The sequence below is a fragment of the Lutra lutra genome, chromosome 7 (assembly GCF_902655055.1).
Source record: "Lutra lutra chromosome 7, mLutLut1.2, whole genome shotgun sequence".
Classification (NCBI taxonomy): domain Eukaryota; kingdom Metazoa; phylum Chordata; class Mammalia; order Carnivora; family Mustelidae; genus Lutra; species Lutra lutra.
In genome coordinates, this window is record NC_062284.1 from 66,447,160 (window position 1) to 66,465,865 (window position 18,706).

At 37.7% G+C, this 18,706-nt stretch overlaps 1 protein-coding gene across 16 annotated transcripts in view; it reads left to right on the forward strand.

Moving 5' to 3' along the window:
• SEMA6D (semaphorin 6D) overlaps positions 1-18,706 on the forward strand; it is a 597,430-nt gene that overhangs the window by 237,404 nt on the left and 341,320 nt on the right. Inside the window, exon 1 of one of the 16 annotated variants that reach the window (XM_047735958.1) lies at positions 14,228-14,296. The exons of the other annotated variants lie outside the window; for them this stretch is intronic. The gene's annotated coding sequence lies outside the window, so the exon portion shown is untranslated. Of the gene's footprint in view, positions 1-14,227; positions 14,297-18,706 lie in introns of those variants that run through there. 16 annotated transcript variants of the gene reach the window in all.

Consider the following 18,706-nt stretch of genomic DNA (forward strand, 5'->3'; position numbering starts at 1 on the left):
CTTGGTATGTCTCTCTCTCTCTCTCTTTTTTTTTTTTTTTTGCTTATTGTCTGTGATCATCCAGGAAGTATTTTTCTTTCTTTGGCATTTCATCAGGCTAGGGGCCGGTTTGGGAAAAGCAAGTTAATTGTGCCTCCTCTAATATAAAATATGTATGGTTTTTAACGAGGCAGCTGGAAGGCAGAAACAATGGCACAGAGACAGGCAAATATGAGCTGGGTCTCCCTTGTAGCAGGTTAAACCCATGTGTCTCTGCCTGGAAGTGCTAAGGCAGAGCAGAGAGACAGGAAGAAGTCATGTAAAATGCTGGGAAAGAAGGAACATATATTTCCTCTGAGGGTTATAATGTACTCCCCTGCCTCTGTTCCCACCCCAGTTCCCCACAGGCCCAAGGTAATGTCACAAAGTCCTGATGAACATTGGTAAGATAAGGAAGACAGCTACATACTTTCTGAAATTTATGTACACATTCTATTGGCTTTCTGTAAAAAGGCAAAATGTTTGAGATAGAAAGAAATGCATGAGACTATCATATCAACTGCTACTACCATTCTTCACTCTTTCTCATCCTGCCATGTTAGCAATGTAGCCTCCTGGATGGGTCAGGGGAGGGGGCTAGCAGAAGCAAGCACTTTTGCCTGGGCAGCACATGTCAGACCAGACAAAGCTCTGCTGGTCAGGACCCCTAGCCACTGGGTCCTGTCATGAAGCAAATCACTCAGGCCAGTCCTCTGGATCGCAGATGGTGCTTATTTCTACAACTATTAAAAAACCTGTACCTCTAGATGGATTAGACTCTGTTTGGGTCTTAAAATACGATGTTTCCTCATCTTGGTTGAACCAAATATTTACTCTCTCTCTCTTTTTTTTTTTTCCCTTGAAGAACACAATGAAACTTGTTGGGTTCATGTTGTGAATACCTGGCACTAGTAACTTTCTAAACTGAAAAGGTACCTGTGGCTATGAGGTTTGGGCATCACTTTTTTTTTTTTTAAAGATTTTTTATTTGTTTACTTGACAGATCACAAGTAGGCAGAGAGGTAGGCAGAGAGAGAGGGGGAAGCAGGCTCCCCGCTGAGCAGAGAGCCCGATGCGGGACTCGATCCTAGGACCCTGGGATCACGACCTGAGCTGAAGGCAGAGGCTTTAACCTACTGAGCCACCTAGGCACCCCTGGGCATCACTTTTTCCACTACCTCATGCTAGGCTTTTTTTTTTTAAGTATGGTTGGCTGTTTACATGTAAGGCAACTTGTACTGTGAGTCTTAATCCTCCTCTTTATTTTTATTTTGTTTCATTTCATTTTATTTTATTTATTTTCAGTGTTCCAAAATTCATTTTTGGTGCACCACACCCAGTGCTCCATGCAGTATGTGCTCACCTTAATACCCACCACCAAGCTCACCCAACCCCTCTTTACTGATTTCTGAGGTTTTTGCCATATGGTTGGGTATTCATATTATATTAAATTTAGTTTAATAAAAATAATAAACTAAAATCTTATATTTTAGAATCCATCTAACATTTCAAAGCACAATTTTGACCTAACCCCAGTTGAAACATGGTCCCTCTCCCTTTCTAACATTGCAAAGAGTCTAAATTGTTGCAAATCTAAATCTCTATCCCTTGCTTTTTGTCCTTATTATAAGCTCAGTTCTCTCTCCTACTCCTCTTCCCATTGTTCAGCAAACATATCCTCCCACAATGATCCCAGATTATCCACTAACCACATCTTCCTAGTTGGATGGATGGAGCTATGGACAGCAGGGACAGTTTTGTCATTGCCCTTAAAGGTCCAGCATGTGAATGTGAGTGAATCATGCTGACCCCAATTCCAAAGGCACCTACAAAAGTACTTACTGCATGATGTTTTCAATGTCCCTTGTTGGTTCACATGCACAAAAGAAATGGGGGGAAAAAAAGAAGAAAAAGAAAAAAAAAAGAAATGAACAGTTTAGATTTCAGATACAGTAACAGCTGAAAATGCCTGACACCAAAACATCTTATGTGACGAAAAGATATATTAGTGTTTTTACTGAAACAAGGATAATAATTATAAGTAAGCCTCTTATTTATTTCATAAATATCCTGTGTATGCACAAGACTTTGCACTCATTGAGACAACCTTGAAATGTGTTAAAAATCATAATGCCTCCTTTTCATTCTTTTAAATATCTGCCCAGCCACCAGCAATGATACATGGCTCCACGGGGGTGATGTTCCAGTGCATCGAGCAATGCATGAGACCACTGAATCCTAAAAGATGTTCCTTTTGTAAGAGGAGAACGGGGTGTTCATGAAAATCATTAATGAATCCAAAAGAGTCAAGAGCAGGTTCTGACTTGTTAGTCCCCTCATTGAAAACAAATGGCAGAATAGCCAATGTCCACTCTACAAAATTATATAGATTTGATTTTTACATCCTCTATTTTTACAATATAAAGATAAGAAGAGAGGGTTATGGTATTACCCTGAATAAATACGGCTTATAAATATGAATCAATAGGAACAAATACAAAGTGGTTTGTGTTTAGGCCAATAAATTTTAGAAGGTGGGAAAATTTTTCTTATTAAAAGTTGACAGTTTTCTGATTCATTCCCCCCTTTCTTTATATATACATATGTAATAAAATACATAAAATAAAAATAAAATACATATATGTGTAACACAGTGAGTTAGTAAGTAATCAGCCAAAAAAAAATAAAAGGTGAAGTGACTAGGCTTTGTCTGAGAGGCAGCATAATAGGCAAATGTGCTGAAAAGATCATGTGACCACACTTGAGCTAAAAAAGCAGCTCTAAAACAAACCACTCCAAATTATGAGCTGGTCTGGGCATCTCTTGGGAGAACTACTGTGTTTTCCAAGTTAGAACAATTCAGCTTAGAAAAACTAAAAATCTGAATGATCAAATGAAAGTGCTTTTTGCTTTGGAGAAAAGTGTGAATTTTTCAGATGTGAAAAATTATTTTTAAAACCATAAAATAAACTGGGCCATCAGTGATTGTCAAAAACCTAATGAGCTATTTCTAAAGATTCGGTAAAGTGATTCACCTATATCTTGTGAATGGATCTTTTGAGTGTTTATAAGGTACTCAAAAGAATTAATTTGTTCCACAAAAATTTTCTGAGCTTTTATACCGGACAGTGCATTTCATACTAAGATTACAGTGCTAAGTGACTATTTATAAGCTGTTAATAAACTATAATCTATAATCACCAATTGTGATAAATGCTGTTGGTGCTTCAGTATTTTAGATATTAGCACTTCTCGTGTAATTATACTCTAAGTCTTTTATAATCTTTTGCTGAACTCTTTTTGTGGACAGTGCAAATGTAAGTTTGCATCAGGCACTTGAGTTACTTGCATTAGTAAAATACTAATAAAAGTTTTACATTTCTTGATTCTTAGGCATATACCCAAATATCTTATCATTATAAAAGTACCTTCTAAACCACAGCTTGTCATGCAAAATAACAGTAATAAAAGCAACAATGGAGACTTCAGTGGCTTTCCATTAACCAGTTAACTTCTCCAGCTAATAAATAATGGTTTTGCCTCAAAACACTAGGGTTTAGATTTTAATAAAAATTGGCTGCATTTAATGTATCTTTTTCTTTATTTTTCAAAGCCTTTTTATGTCGAACGTTGCAATTCAGTGTTTCATGGATCACACATTCTGGGACTGAGTTTTCATTAAGGTTAGTCATTAATTAGGAAAGAACTCACTGAAGTTGTGGAGTATCAGGAGATGCCTGATTCACACAGGAACACCATCACAAGCTTGGAATCCTTGGATAACTCTTAGTCTCTTTGCAAAGCATAATGGGATAAACATAAAATATGGCTTAGATGTCAAAATCAATTCAATTATAAGGCATGGAAAAGATTGAGAAAGAAAACCTCCATCCTTTGAGAGTTGCATCCTGTCCACAGAGTCCTTATGCTTTTGAAAATACAAGCTATGAGATAGGATTCAGTAATAACATCAAAATTCTGAATGTTAGGATTTTTAGCAAGGACATAAGTTTTCATTATCTCAATAAACTCCGGTGTCCCAACAAAGTCAGCTAAAATCATAAATGATGGTGTAGAGTTTGCACAATAAAAGTGAGAAAGCCAAGTATGAAACAATGATGACAGTCTGGGTATGGAGAGATGAGGCCTCAGTTATCATGGTGGCATTGATAATAGAAAATGAGAATTGATGTGTGATAAAATTGGGCAAGTAACTAGGTTCAGGAGCTGAAGGAGAAGGGGAAAAATACCGCAACTGTAGTTTCAAGTCTGGCAATGAATATTGAAAAGATTGACAAAAATAAGGAAGTTTAGAGGAAGCAGTTTGGGAATAAGTGTTTACTCTTGTTGAAATGAGTGCATTCTAGATCATTCACATTGAAATACTTAACAGGCTGACAGTGAAGTGGAACTGAGGCAGAGGGAACAGGGTTCTGATCATAAAGGAATAAACTGAGTCAAAGCAGATCTATTTTCCTTCTTCCATCTTCTCTTCCTCTGTCTCTTTTCTTGCTACATGCCACCCTGATCGTGTTTGGCTGTTTTCCTTATTTTATTGCCTCCATGAGCTGTGATGATTAAATATAACTTTGTTTTCCTCAACTTTCAAGAAGATTGACTAAATGCAGGTGATAAACTATTGGACTAAAGCTACTTCATGAGTTGAGTCTGTGTTTGGTCCACTTTATATCCTACACAGCACATAAATAGTGTCTGGAATATAGAATCCATTCTACAAATAGATCATGTGTGGTCCCACGTGGCATAACTCCCTCTGAATCTTATGTGAGGGTCCATTGACTAACCCAGAATCAATCCAAGGGCAAAACCTGGTGCACAAGAGGAATATGTGTGTTTATATCAGTGTGCTCTTTGTAAGAAATATGCCAGATGGGAAGAAAAAGGGGCCTTCCTTTGACCTTTAAGAGGGACTGAACACAGCTGGTTATCAGAAACACATATACACATACACACACACACACACACACACAGAAAGAGACAGAGAGAGAGACCACAGTTCTTTAACAGCTTTATCTTGATCCTAAAGGGAAATAAAAAATGTTAAAAAAAAATCACTGGATTGTAAATTAGTGGAGAATGGCCAGATTTTAAACTAAACCATGTTGGAAAGAAGTCCGGTTTTCAGTCCCTTTTTATACTTGGCCTTATTCTTCAGAGACTTTGTGGTTTGCATTAGGTGTTGGGGAAGCTGGGGTTTTCTTGGAAAGTCATACTTGAAAAGACCATTTTTCCTAAACAAAAAAGGAAATATTCTAAATTGTGAGGTTGCTCCTGGTTTGTGAACCATCAGTCCATATCTTTGATCCATAACCCTTCAGATTCTTTACAACATAGATTATGGTCTCCTTCCTCTCTGTCTCCACCTTCCACAATAAAATGTGGCTTCATGGAATGGTAGAAACAGTTTTCCATATATGCCTTGTGTCCTGTAATATATGTGCTCAGAGACCTTGATGAGGAACAATGAACTGTTTATGGCAAATCTAAGGCTGCATGGTTCCCTACATGGTTGGGCCAGATTAATTTCTTTGTGAACACTTTAACTAATGGAGGTGCTGAACCTCCTGTCTCCTAGACCCTCAGGATGCTATGGCTCAGTTTGATCTACTCTGGTCTGGCTCTTGAGAGAGGCAAGATTCATATAGGGTACATTCTAGGTAGCAGCACTACTGACTAGATAATTTAATCCTTTTGTCTTACTTTTATTAAGGATTGAGAAAGTTTTTTTTTTTTTTAATAGTTTTCACTGACTTCGGTATACATTTTATTTATTTATTTATTTGTTTGTTTATTTATTTTACTTCTGTATACATTTTAAAGAAGAATCATACTTTGGGTCACTAAGACCCTATCTTTAAGTCATTTATTGTGTTTTTATTTACTTAAAAATAAAACGATTATATGGAAAAGAAAACCACTCACCAAATATTCCTCATATTCCTAGGATTCTTTCAGTTTAGTAGGAATGATATGATTAGCTTTGGCCCAATGGCTATTAAGGTAAGTGGTATGAGTCACTTTCAGGCTGAGGCAGTAAGAAACCAATGCTCAGTGAAGCATTAGCTCATCCCCTAAGGAGGCTAAGTGTTCCAGCATTTTGATCTCAAAGTGACTCTAAAGAGGAGAGCTCCCTACCTTATTAGATATGCAGTGTAAACAAAAACTTGAATTTCTGTGTTAAGGTGCTGAGATTTGGAGGTTGTGTGTTAACACATCATTGTTAGCCTGACCCGACTAATACAAATAGTATTTGTGATGCTTTAATAGGCTCTAAATGATTGATATATATTTTAAATATTTTTCTAAAGCAGAAATTCAGTTTTTTTAAATCCTATGATGTAGAAAAATACTGCAGAAAGATGATTGCTGGGAACCAACATTAGAAGTGATCATTCAGTTGTCTGTCCCTCACTGACACCTAAAATATATCTTTCCTCATCCTGCAAGAGGAGTTTCCAGTGTTTTATCCAGGCAAACACCTCATTAGCCAATTGTTGTCTCATGGCCATTCCTAATCATGACACATGCCATTCAGATTACTGTAAGAAATAACCTTGATATAGGCTGGGAAGGCCCACAGTGATCTTGAGGGCAAGGGTCATGTGTTATATTTTATTACCTCCACCACAAATATGATCCGTGATGTTAGTGAACAATATTAAATATTTAATGTTGAACGAATCAATGTGTCAAAAATTATTAGTTATTTACAAGCACATCAGGAAAGTTTTTGAATAATCAGTTACAGTCTAACTGAAAATAAATTGTATAAATTTCCCTCTGCACATTTGCCTACATATTATTAATTCTGTTCTTTCATCCCAAATCATCCCCCACCTACAACAATCTGAAATTAGTAAAGTAACTAAGGAGTGTCTAGTTTGAGAGGAAAAAGAAGTGATCTCCCACTCTGGATACTAACCTTGCTGGCTGGCTCTTAGTCACTTTCATTTCCTCCAACTAAAGGAGAACCTCCTTCAAGAGACCTACATAGCATTGACTTGTCTGAGTTATAGCCCAGTGAAGATGATTCAGCTAATGTAATATAATTATTAATTTTTTTTTTCCTAGAGGTGAGGCAAAATAAAAACCCTGGGTTTGTTTTTTCTTCCAGACAACATACTGCATTCCCCCTCTCCCTACTTTTTGCTTTGAAAGCACCAAAAATAATAGCCTAACAACCTCTTTGATTCATGAATCTACTATAGAAGTTTTCTTTCTCATTCTGTGCCCTTGCTATGACTTAAGCGTCTAATAAAATCTGGGCTAAGTTAGGGGATGGGCTTATAAAAGCTGTCTCATTCCTGGGACTTCTGATTTATAACTACTACCAAATTTGGATAGTGTGAATGAATTGTTTGACTTAACATGTCCTAAAGTAAATTTCTAATCTCCTGCCCCCAATTTTTTCAGCTTGCAGTCTTTCCCATCTCAGTTGCTCAGACCAAAGTACCTTGGAGTTATCCTGAACTCCCCTCTTCTTTCACATCTCACATAGAATCTTTCAGAAAATTCCTATTGACTATAGAGACAATTCAAAATATATCCTTAATCCTACCACTTCTCTCCAGCTCCATTGCAACCACTTTGATGCAAGCTGTCATCATCTCTTAACTGCAAAAGACTCCTAAATTGTCTCTCAGCTTCCTCTCTTGATTCCCTAGAAGCTATCTCAACATAGCAGCCAGAGTGATCTTTTAAAATATAGATAAGACCCTGTCACTCTTCTACTCAAAATCCCATAATGGATTTTCATCTCACACACTGTAAAAGCCAAAATCCTTTTAACAGCTCATTATGTCCTGGGAGATTTGACTATTACGTCTCCCCTCTCCTCTCATAAAACCTCCCACCATTCTCTGCTGTAGCCACATTGGTCCCCTTGCCATTCCTGAGACCTTCTTGAAATGCTCCTGCCCCAAGACCTTTGCACTTGCTGTTCTTCTCCCAGGTATGCTTTTTTCATAGATGACGAACTACTCCACCTCTTTTAAGTCTGCTCATCTGTTTCCTTAATGAGGTCTACCATGATCATCTGTCCTTGCCCTCACCCTGGGTATCCCTAATTCTGCTTATCCACATAATTTTCTCCTTCATTTCATTTATTTTTCGCTTTCCCCCTCTAGAATGTAAATTCCGTATGGGAGAGGATTTCTGTTGATGTAGCCTGCTATTATGTCCAAATGCCTAGAACAGTGTCTGTAACACAGATGTGCATAATATTTAGTGGGTGCATTTGATGTGGTGCTACCCCCCCCCAGCAATACCTTGCAGTGGGTAAGTAGCTGGAGTGGGGGAGGTGACATTTAAGGAAAGAGTGGAAGGGGTAAGAATAAAAACATTTGAGTCTACCATTTTTTATTAAGTTTTTCCATTTTTAAAATTAACATATAATATATTATTTGTTTCAGGGATACAGGTCTGTTGTTTATCAGGCTTACACAATTCACAGCGCTCACCATAGCAACATACCCTCCCCAATGTCCATAACCCAGCCATCCCATCCCTCTACCCTCTCCCCTCCAGCAACCCTCAGTTTGTTTACTGAGATTAAGAGTCTCTTAATGGCTTACCAGAGAGGGAGACAAAGCATAAGAGTCTTCCAATTGAAACAGAGAAACTAAAAAGTCATGTGAGAACTAGAGCTTTTGTGAATTTTTAATTTGTGATTCCTATGTAGTAAAAGAAGGGGATCACCTTGTATTCTTTGCATCTTATAATTAGACCACTGTGCCAATTAATTTGAGCATATATTCTGGAAGTTATTTCATTAACCATGTTTTATTTTTGTAATCAAATAATAGCTATGTACTGAGAAGTGAGTAGTTTGTGTACATTTTAAATAATGTTTGTGAGTCAGCTCACTTCTATTTAAAAACCTATATAAACTGAACACTTACAATCTCTGTATTTATACAGATCAATTCTCTAGAAGTCTTTAATTATATGCTACTGAAGAAGATTCTGTTTCTGTTTATATGGTTACTAGAAACAACTGAAACAATTTGGTCTGAGCTGGGCCAATGCTGTAATTTTGAATGTACTTTCTTCTCTGAATGTGTGAACTCTCCTTTACAGAGAAAATTTATCATGTGACCTAAGTGATGATATGATCTGTACAATATCCTCTTGGCCGTGGTGTATCTTTTCATTACAGCCTTTTCCATGTAGGATTTTTCATTCACTTTGCAAAGGCAGAGCTAGAAGTAGACAGCATGTTATTGACTAAGTGCAGATGCTGTTCTCATGACCGAACACTTTGATACCTAATTTCTGCCCTTTGGGTTTAGAGGCCAAATTAAGCAGACAATAAAAATCAGATAAAAAGTAACTGTGAGATCTCAAAAAGAAAGAAAGACTCTTTCTTGAGCTTAAATCTTTCACTTAAATCTTTGAAAATCCTTCACCAAGATACTACTAAGATTTTTTTTTTTTTCAAAAGGTCACAATTACCAAGAGAAATTTGAATACAAGGAGGATGGTAGTTTCATTTCAAAAAGCATTCCAGGCACTAAGGAAAAAAAGGAAAAAAATACAATATCTCAGGAATGGTCTCAAGTGACAGGAAGTGTCATCCTCCAGCATTTATTGAGCACATACTTTGTGATGAGTCTGGAGATGTACAGAAAAGCAAGTTGCTCACATATAAGTTGAACTTGGGAAAACAAAAGGAGGGTTGGACACCCTTCTATGGACAACATCACAGGGGTGATGAATACCCTTGAACAGTTGGGAATGTGTTAGAGATTAGATGCAGACTGTAGTTTCAGAAATAGAGGAAGAAACGTGTCTAAGACTTACAAGGGAGAGAGAAATATGGGTACTTGGCAGAATGAAGAAACGGAAAAGAGAACCTGCGATGCCCTCCCATGAGTAAGGGCACAAGGAGGCAAGAGATTATCCTCATCATCAATGAAGTCAAAGAAAATGACATGAAAGTGGGGGGTTGCCATAAATTTGGAATAGGGACTTTATAACGAACTTGGCTGTGACTATATTTCACTTGTTATTGGCAAGAAATCTGTGATGACAACCTATAATCAGTAAGAAATGTTGAGCTGAGGATTGCTTTGGGAGAGTTACATACAAACAAGTATTGAGTGGCATGTGGGAATTATTGGCTTGAAAAGAACAGAGCATTGAAAAAAGAGCACAAGACCACAATTAAACTTTGGACGAGAACTACCATTTATGCACGAAGGAGATGGGAAGACCACTTTTTTTTTTTTTAAAGATTTTATTTATTTATTTGACAGAGAGATCACAAGTAGGCAGAGAGGCAGGCAGAGAGAGAGGAGGAAGCAGGCTCCCTGCCGAGCAGAGAGCCCGATGCGGGGCTCGATCCCAGGACTCTGAGATCATGACCTGAGCCGAAGGCAGCGGCTTAACCCACTGAGCCACCCAGGTGCCCTGGGAAGACCACTTTTTAAGAAAGGCTTTGGCAGACCTCAATTTAGAAAGGAAAGCAAATGTACAATGTTCCTGAAGATAAAGTCAAAAAGATGGTGGTGAATGAAGTCTAATATACATGAGAGGCTGAGCTCAAGAACAGAAAGAGACAAAGAGATCAGGTCTTTGGTGGTCTCTGAGGACTTTTTGTTGATCAAAATGAAATGCAACAAGGTTGTCTGACATAAAAGAAGTTAGTGGTAACGACATGGAGATAATTTAAAGTATATGCATTCAGACTGTTGAGCACATGACAGGGAAAAAAGAAAGAGGAAGGAGAATCATGATAAATTTATGGAACCTGCAGGAGAACCTACTGCTGGGACTCACATTTATTCTTTTCTTGACCTTCAGGAAACCAAACACTACCACTAAGCTCATCTATATATCATCACCTTGTATGCAACTTGCTCCTTCTTTTGCCTTTGAAATGCCACCATCCCTCTGATGCTCTGCTTCACACTTTACATGGCAGCCCTGTGAAGTTAATCATAGCGTCGTGTTAGCTTTTAGACATTCACTTTATATAATACTATTTTGTATCTCTTTATGAGTCTCATTTGGTCTTTCTTAGGTATATATATGAACTATGTCGTCTATGTAGATCACATGCTTTCCAATCTCTCTCCTGGGTAATCATTCCTAATCCCAAAATATGTTCCTTACCTGTGATTGACATTTAATGGAAAAATAATCACCTGAAAAGTGAAAGTCAGGTTAAACAGAGAAGGGAAATACAGAGCAAATAATGTTAGAAAGAAACTAAAGTGGACCCAAGTCAGAAGCAACAAAAATTGTAATGCAGATGGAGGGGATGGGAACAAGATGTAGTGAGAAATGATCAATGCAAAGACAAAAATGGAATGCTCCTGTTAAAACAAGCATAATAAATGATTTGTTTTTTACTACAAAGGAATGCAGACACAATGTCATTTATATAGTAGTTTGATATACCATTTGTCTTTTAAATGTCTATGGGCAGGAGTTTCTTTTTTTAAGTTTCTTTTTTTTTTAAAGATTTTATTTATTTATTTGAGAGAGAAAGAGAGAGCGAGTGCACGAGCTGGGGAAGGATCAGAGGGAGAGGCAGAGAGAGAAGCGGGGTCCTCACTGAGCAGGGAGCCCAATGTGACTCAGTCTGGATCCCAGGACCCCGAGATCATGACCTGAGCAGAAGGCAGATGCTTAACAGACTGAGCCACCCAGGTGCCCCTGGGCAGGAGTTTCAAATGCATAGCTGTGTCTTTCAGCTATAGACATTGCATGATTTTTGGCAACAGCAGATCTCAGTTGACTGAAAAAAAGAAAAAAAAAAAAAACTGGCCTTAGAGAACTCCGTATGCTGGAATCATAGCAAATACATTTTATTTTTTAAATAAGGTTGATTTGAACATGTTCCAAACCATAATATATTATGAATATCTGTTAATATGAAATATTTTAATCCAAGGAGTAAAGCAGTCAAAGCATTTGTAGTCTATCTAAGGCTGATTTTCCTATAGGTCCTTTGGTTGGGAGGGATGGAGTGTAGGAGGGAACTGCTACATCTCTACACTGAGATCACCTATAACCCTAAATTCTTTAGGTTACTATTTAAATGTATGAATTATGAGCATTTTCCTCCATGTTTACCATACAACCCTCATTGCATACAATTTCTAGCATTACAAAGACAGCTAAAATTCATCCTAATTTCATTCATTATATTGTAATGGGCATAAATAGCTTGGGAAGAGATTCTGAATGACTAGCAAACCTTGCATCCACAGTATGTCAACAATATTTCCATTGAAGTTAGGTTAAAATCTATTAGCAGTATTATTTACATAGTACACATCAAATGCTGATGTTTCCTATATTTGTTACCTACTTGACAGTCTTTGAGCCACTTAGAAACCTAAGGCTTCCCCTTTACCTCTTTTTCCTATAAGAGGAGTAGGCTATAACCATACTTCTAAAGGATACCCTTTGTGATGTACAGAAAAGGGAGGCTCATCTACCTCTTCCTTGTCTCTGCAGCCACAGAAAAATTTACACCTGCTCTGATCTACAAAGCTGAGCAGGAAGAGCCCTAGGCTGCAATTGGGGGTCCTAGATTCTTAGCCCCACTCTGCCACCAGCTAGCCATATAACCTATGCCATTTGATCTCCTATTGCTCCCTTTTCTCATTATTCAAAGGAGAGTAACACCTGCCCTAGATAGTTATATTATAAGGAAACATCTGTGGGAGTGCTACCAAAAGTTTAAAGTTTTAAATATTACAAGTTGACGTTGTTTGGGTTAAGAGCCACCTTCCAGGGTGGAAAAGTGCTATAGAGGTCTACATTACTGTTATTAGCCACAGCAGAAATGCCAGGAAAGGAAGTGTATTTGCCATAGACCTCCACTGCAACACAGGAATCATTTCTTTTGGGTGTTGATTCTCTGTATAAAAACAAAACAAAACAAAAACTTTGCTATGAAACAGGGAAAACACTGATGAGACACAGCAGGACTCTAAAACCCTGTAACACTAGGAATTCCGAATGGACTAGAGTTATTACTTATTGCTCCTTTCTTCCAAGTCATAGGTGTGTGTCCTGAGTAGCAATCTCCAGAACCCAAGCAGGAAAGCTACTCCTACTCTAACCAGCAGTAGTTACAGAGTGCACTGACTAGAAAATTATCCTTTTTTTTTTTAAACCAGTGATAGTAGAAACTGCATTCCAATTCAGCAAATTGAAATGATTACTAACCACATGGAATGCAATGATACATTTATCACCTTGTAGCAATGGCATTTCCAAAGATGGTTACAACACTATCTCCCACCCCTACGTTCCTCCTTTTGAGATGTGGAGTCTGTGTCGTATTCCTTCCTCTTGAAACTTATCAAGCTATTACGCTGTGCAATAGAGAACAGTTCAAAATGACTTTTGAGACTTGGGTGTAAAGTTTGCTCAGTGGAATTAACTCTTTTACAGAGTTACCTTTCATACAGTCTGCTTTAAAGTCACTATAGTGTGAGGAAGCCCAAACTAGCCCTTATGGAGTGACCACAAGGAGAGGTCTTGAGACTGCATGAACAGAGAGATGCCAAACCAGCTCCTAGCTACTATAGCACCTGCTGCCTTGCGTCTACTCAACATCTGACTGCAGCATCACAAGAGACCCAGATGGAAACTCCCAGCTGAACCTTCCCAAACCGGGGGAGATAATAAAATTACTACTGTTTTGACCCTCTAAGTTTTGGGGTGATTTTTTAAATACAGTAATAAATAACTGGAACACACTGATGAAATATTTTTAAAGATTTTATTTATTTATTTGACAGAGATCACAAGTTGGCAGAGAGGCAGGCAGAGAGAGGGGGGAAGTAGGCTCCCTGCCAAGCAGAGATCCGGATGCTGGGCTTGATCCCAGGACCCTGGGATCATGACCTGAGCCGAAGGCAGATGCTTTAACCCACTGAACCACCCAGGCACCCCGTCACTGAGAAAACATTAACATAAGCTCTTAAATAAAACTCTGGAAGAGGGTGTCCTATCAAAATAATCACCAAATGTTAGCAACTGTGGAAGTCCCTCAGTTTTTTTTTTAAAGATTTTATTTATTTATTTATTTGACAGAGATCACAAGTAGGCAGAGAAGCAGACAGAGAGGAGGAAGGAGGCTCCCCGCTGAGTAGAGAGCCAGATATGGGGCTCCATCCTAGGACCCTGGGATCATGACCTGAATTGAAGGCAGAGGCTTTAACCCACTGAGCCACCCAAGCGCCCCTGAAGGCCCTCAGTTTTTGGAAGGTAAAGGGTTGCACTCACACATCAGGTAATTTTGGGAAATTAATTAGTAATGGCTACTTACCATGGAAATTTGTCTTCTCAGGACATGTGAGAATATTATCTTTTACTGATAACCCATCATTTCTAGACCAAAGTGGGTACAAAGAGAGTAGATAATGATGACAAACAAACATGATCTAGAGGACAGCACAGTGTCTCTGAGATGTGGTCAGAATCCCACCTGAGGCTCACTTAACCTTTTGGAGTCAGCCACACCGTTTTTCTGGAAGTGATCTGCACCTGGCTAAAATGTGACTGAGTATGCTGCTGTCTTGTGCATCAATGACTGTATCTTCAACCTTTTACCTTTGCCTATTTGTTACGTGCAGGACACTGAGGAGAAATTCAGAGAAAAATAACAAAATAACAAAATCTCGTGGAGTTTTTTATTAACACACACACACACACACACACACAGAGTTATTAACAATACAAAGTAGATTCTGACCTTCATATAAATAGTATGGACAGATGGTGGATGTTCAAAAAGGAGAAAGTTCACATTAGCTGGAATGAGAAAGGATGGCTTGTCAATGGAGATGGGATATATAAGCCTTATAGTTAGTGAAGTGTTGGGTTAGCTGATTTCCTTGAACTCCTCTGATACCCAGGATAAACTTTCAAGGATGGAAGGCTGCTTCTCCATCCTCATTTCTTCTTTTGTTTTTAATTAACTTATACTGTATCATTTTCCCCAGGGGTACAGGTCTGTGAATCATCAGGCTTACACATCTCATAGCACATACCCTCCCCAGTATCCCAGCCACCCTCTCCCTCTTCCCCCACTCCCAGCAACCCTCATTTTGTTTCATGACATTAAGAGCCTTGTTCCATCTTCATTTCTTTGAGTAAATATCACAACTACATATTGTCACATGGATAATGGGTCAAATGCTTAGTTGTCTCTGGAAGGAGCTGAACTAGTTTATTTGTTGGGAAAGTACAAATTTATGATACATCCAAGTCCTGTTTGTATCACAGATTTTTAAAATATATTTTTTATGCAATTTTCATGATATTATGTTATTATGCTCTCACTAAAGAAAACTTATGGAAAATAGAAAAAAGGGAAAGTAAGTAAAACTCACTCATCTCCCTACTGTGGTAATATGTCAACTCTTTCCATTATAACACGTACATGTTAAGCTCAGGGTTTAACCATACCTGTGTCTATTTCATGTGTTGGTAGTTATAGTGTAATTAGTTTGTATTCTACACTTGTTCATTTAGCGTAGTACTGAGTAACTAGTACTAACTTCCTGAGCACTAATTCAGCAGCTGCTTAATACTCCTTTCCACGTGTTACCTATTACTGAGCCATTTTCCTTTTGTAGGCTATTTAGATTGTTTCCAGCACTTTTTAATTTTTACTATTTTGGCTCAAACTTGCAACTTAAAAAAAAACAGATGGCATTTCAGAATTCAAGGCATGTCCTTCTCCCCCTAAGCATATATTTGTGTCCTCTCTTCAAGCTCCATATACATGACAAATATCACTTGTTTCAAAAGAATTATATTCTTCTATATTCAAAAGATCATATTCCAAGGGGGAGGTGGCTCACCTGGGATACAAGTTATATCATGACAAAGGACTAAGAGGGTGGTCATTAAGTATAGGAGTACTTTGGACTCACAAAGAATGACCACCTCCTACTTCCCTAACACTAAAGGGAAATATACAATCCTTGTACAAGAGAAAATAAATTATCATGCACAAATGTTTTCCTTCCTACGTGAAGATTTCCTCCATTCATCACCCACTTTCTGCTCTTGATACTGTCTACCTGCATCTCAAGGATCAACCTTGTTGGTGTACTTCTCGCTGGCACACTGTCCCCTCAAACCCTGCTGGGGCACTCTTCACTTCCAGGAGAGGGGCTGACTCCTCCTTAGCCACTCTGAGGGTGGTCTGGGAGGAAAAACCACTAGCCTTGTGGGATGCTGGCCTATCCACTGGGGGTGTGTGGGATGGATGCTCTTTTCTGTGTGGATCCCCGACACAAATGTGAGTGTATTTGTGAATGTATTATCTCTAATTGCATTACTAATTTATACATATACACAATATAAATTGTGCATACATTCCAATTCTTTAGTTAGCAAAGTGGGTGTTTAGACTTATTTTTCTTTTTGTTTCTTTTAAATTTTTATTAGATTTATTTTTTTAAGTTTTTCTTTAATTGGTTAGTTGCCATATAGTGTTATATTAGTTTCGGGTGTACATTTTCTTACATCACCTAGTGCTCATCACAACAAATGCACCCTTAATCTGCATCACCTACATAACCCATCTCCCCACCCCAATCCCTCTGATAACAATCAGTTTGTTCCCTGTAATCAAGGGTCTGTTTCTTGATTTGTCTCTCCCTCTTTTTTCCCTTTGCTCATTTGTTTTGTTTCTTAAATTTTACATATTAGTGAAATCATATGGTCTTTGTCTCTCTTTGACTGACTTACTTCACTGAGTATTATACTCTTTTGTTCCATCCATGTTGTTGCAAATAGGAAGATCTCTTTCTTTTTTATGGCTGAATTAATACTCCATTGTATAGACATACAATATTTCTTCTTTATCCAGTCATCAATCGATAGACAGTTAGACTGCTTCCATGATTTAGCTATTGTAAATAATGCATGTATCCCTTTGAATTAGTGTTTTTGTATTGTTGAGTAAATGCTCAGTAGTATGATTGCTAGATTGTAGGGCAGTTCTATTTTTAACTCTTTGAGGAGCCTCCATACTGTTTTCCACAGTGGCTGCACCAGTTTGCATTCCCAACAGTGCAAGAGGGCCCCTCTTTCTCCACATCCTTGCCAACACTTGTTGTTTCTTATGTTTTTTCATTTTAGCCATTATGACAGGTGTGAGGTTATATCTCATTGGAGTTTTGATTTGCATTTCCTTGATGCTAAGTGATGATGAGCATCTTCTCATGTGTCTGTTGGTCATCTGTATGTCTCCAAACATTTGGAGAAATGTTTGTCCATGTCTTCTGTCCATTTTTAATTGAATTATTTGTCTTGGGATATTGAGTTTTATAAGTTCTTCCTATATTTTGGATGCTAGCCCTTTCTCTGATATGTCATTTGGAAATATCTTCTTCCATCCCATAGGTTCTGTTCATTATTTCCTTTGCTGTTCAGAAGCTTTTTATTTTGTTGAAGTTCCCATAGCTTATTTTTGCTTTTGTTTCTCTTGCCTTGGGGGACCTATCTAGAAAGAAGTTGGTACAGCCAATGTCAAACAGGTTACTGTTTGTGTTCTCTTTAGGATTTTTATGGTTCAAGTCTCACATTTAGGTCTTTAACCCATTTTGAATTTATTTTTGTGTATGGTATGAGAAAGTAGTCTAATTTCATTCTTTTCCATGTTGCTGTCCAGTTTTCCCAGCAGCATTTATTGAAGAGACTCTTTTTCCCACTGGATATTCTTTCCTTCTTTGTGGAAGATTAATTGATCATATAATTACAGCCTTATTTCTGGATTTTCTCTTCTGTTTTATTGACCTATATGTTGATTTTTGTACCAGTACCATACTGTTTTGATTACTATAGTTTTGTAATATAACCTGAAGTCTGGAACTGTTTTGCCTCCAGCTTAGCTTTTCTTTTTCAAGATTGCTTTGGGTATTCAGGGTGTTCTGTGGTTCCATATAAATTTTAGGACTGTTTGTTATACTTCTGTGAAAAATGCTATTGGTATTTTGGTATGGGTTGCGTTAAATGTGTAGATTTCTTTGGGTAGCATAGACATTTGAACAATATTTCTTCTTCCTATCCGTGAACATGGAATGTTTATCCATGTGTTTGTGTCATCTTCAGTTTCTTTCATCAGCATTTTATAGTTATCAGAGTACAGATCTTTCACCTCTCTGGTTAAGTTTATTCCTAGTTATCTTATTATTTTTAGTGCAACTCTAAATGGGGTTGTTTTCTTAATTTCCCTTTCTGCTGCTTCATTATTAGTATGTAAAAATGCAACAAGTTTCTGTACATTGATTTAGTATTCTTTGATTTATTGTATCCATTTATTGGTTCTAGCAGTTTCTCGGTAGAGTCTTTTAGGATTTCTACATATGATATCATGTCATCTGCAAATAGTGAAAGTTTGACTTTTTCCTTGTTGATTTGGATGCTGCTTATTTCTTTTTGTTGGCTAATGACAGTGGCCAGAAAACAATGGAGTTATAGCTAGTGTGTCAGAAATTAAACATAATGTCGCCTGCCTTGCTTACAATAATGTTTCTTGGAAGCAAGCTGCAAGCGGAAATACGTCATGTGTATTGTAGTGAATTTGAGAACTCCTGTTTTGAAATACTCAGCAAAGTGATAAGGAATTCAATAGGCCCAATCCATTCTAAAATACATTTCCTTTCTCGAAAACTTTCAATAATTC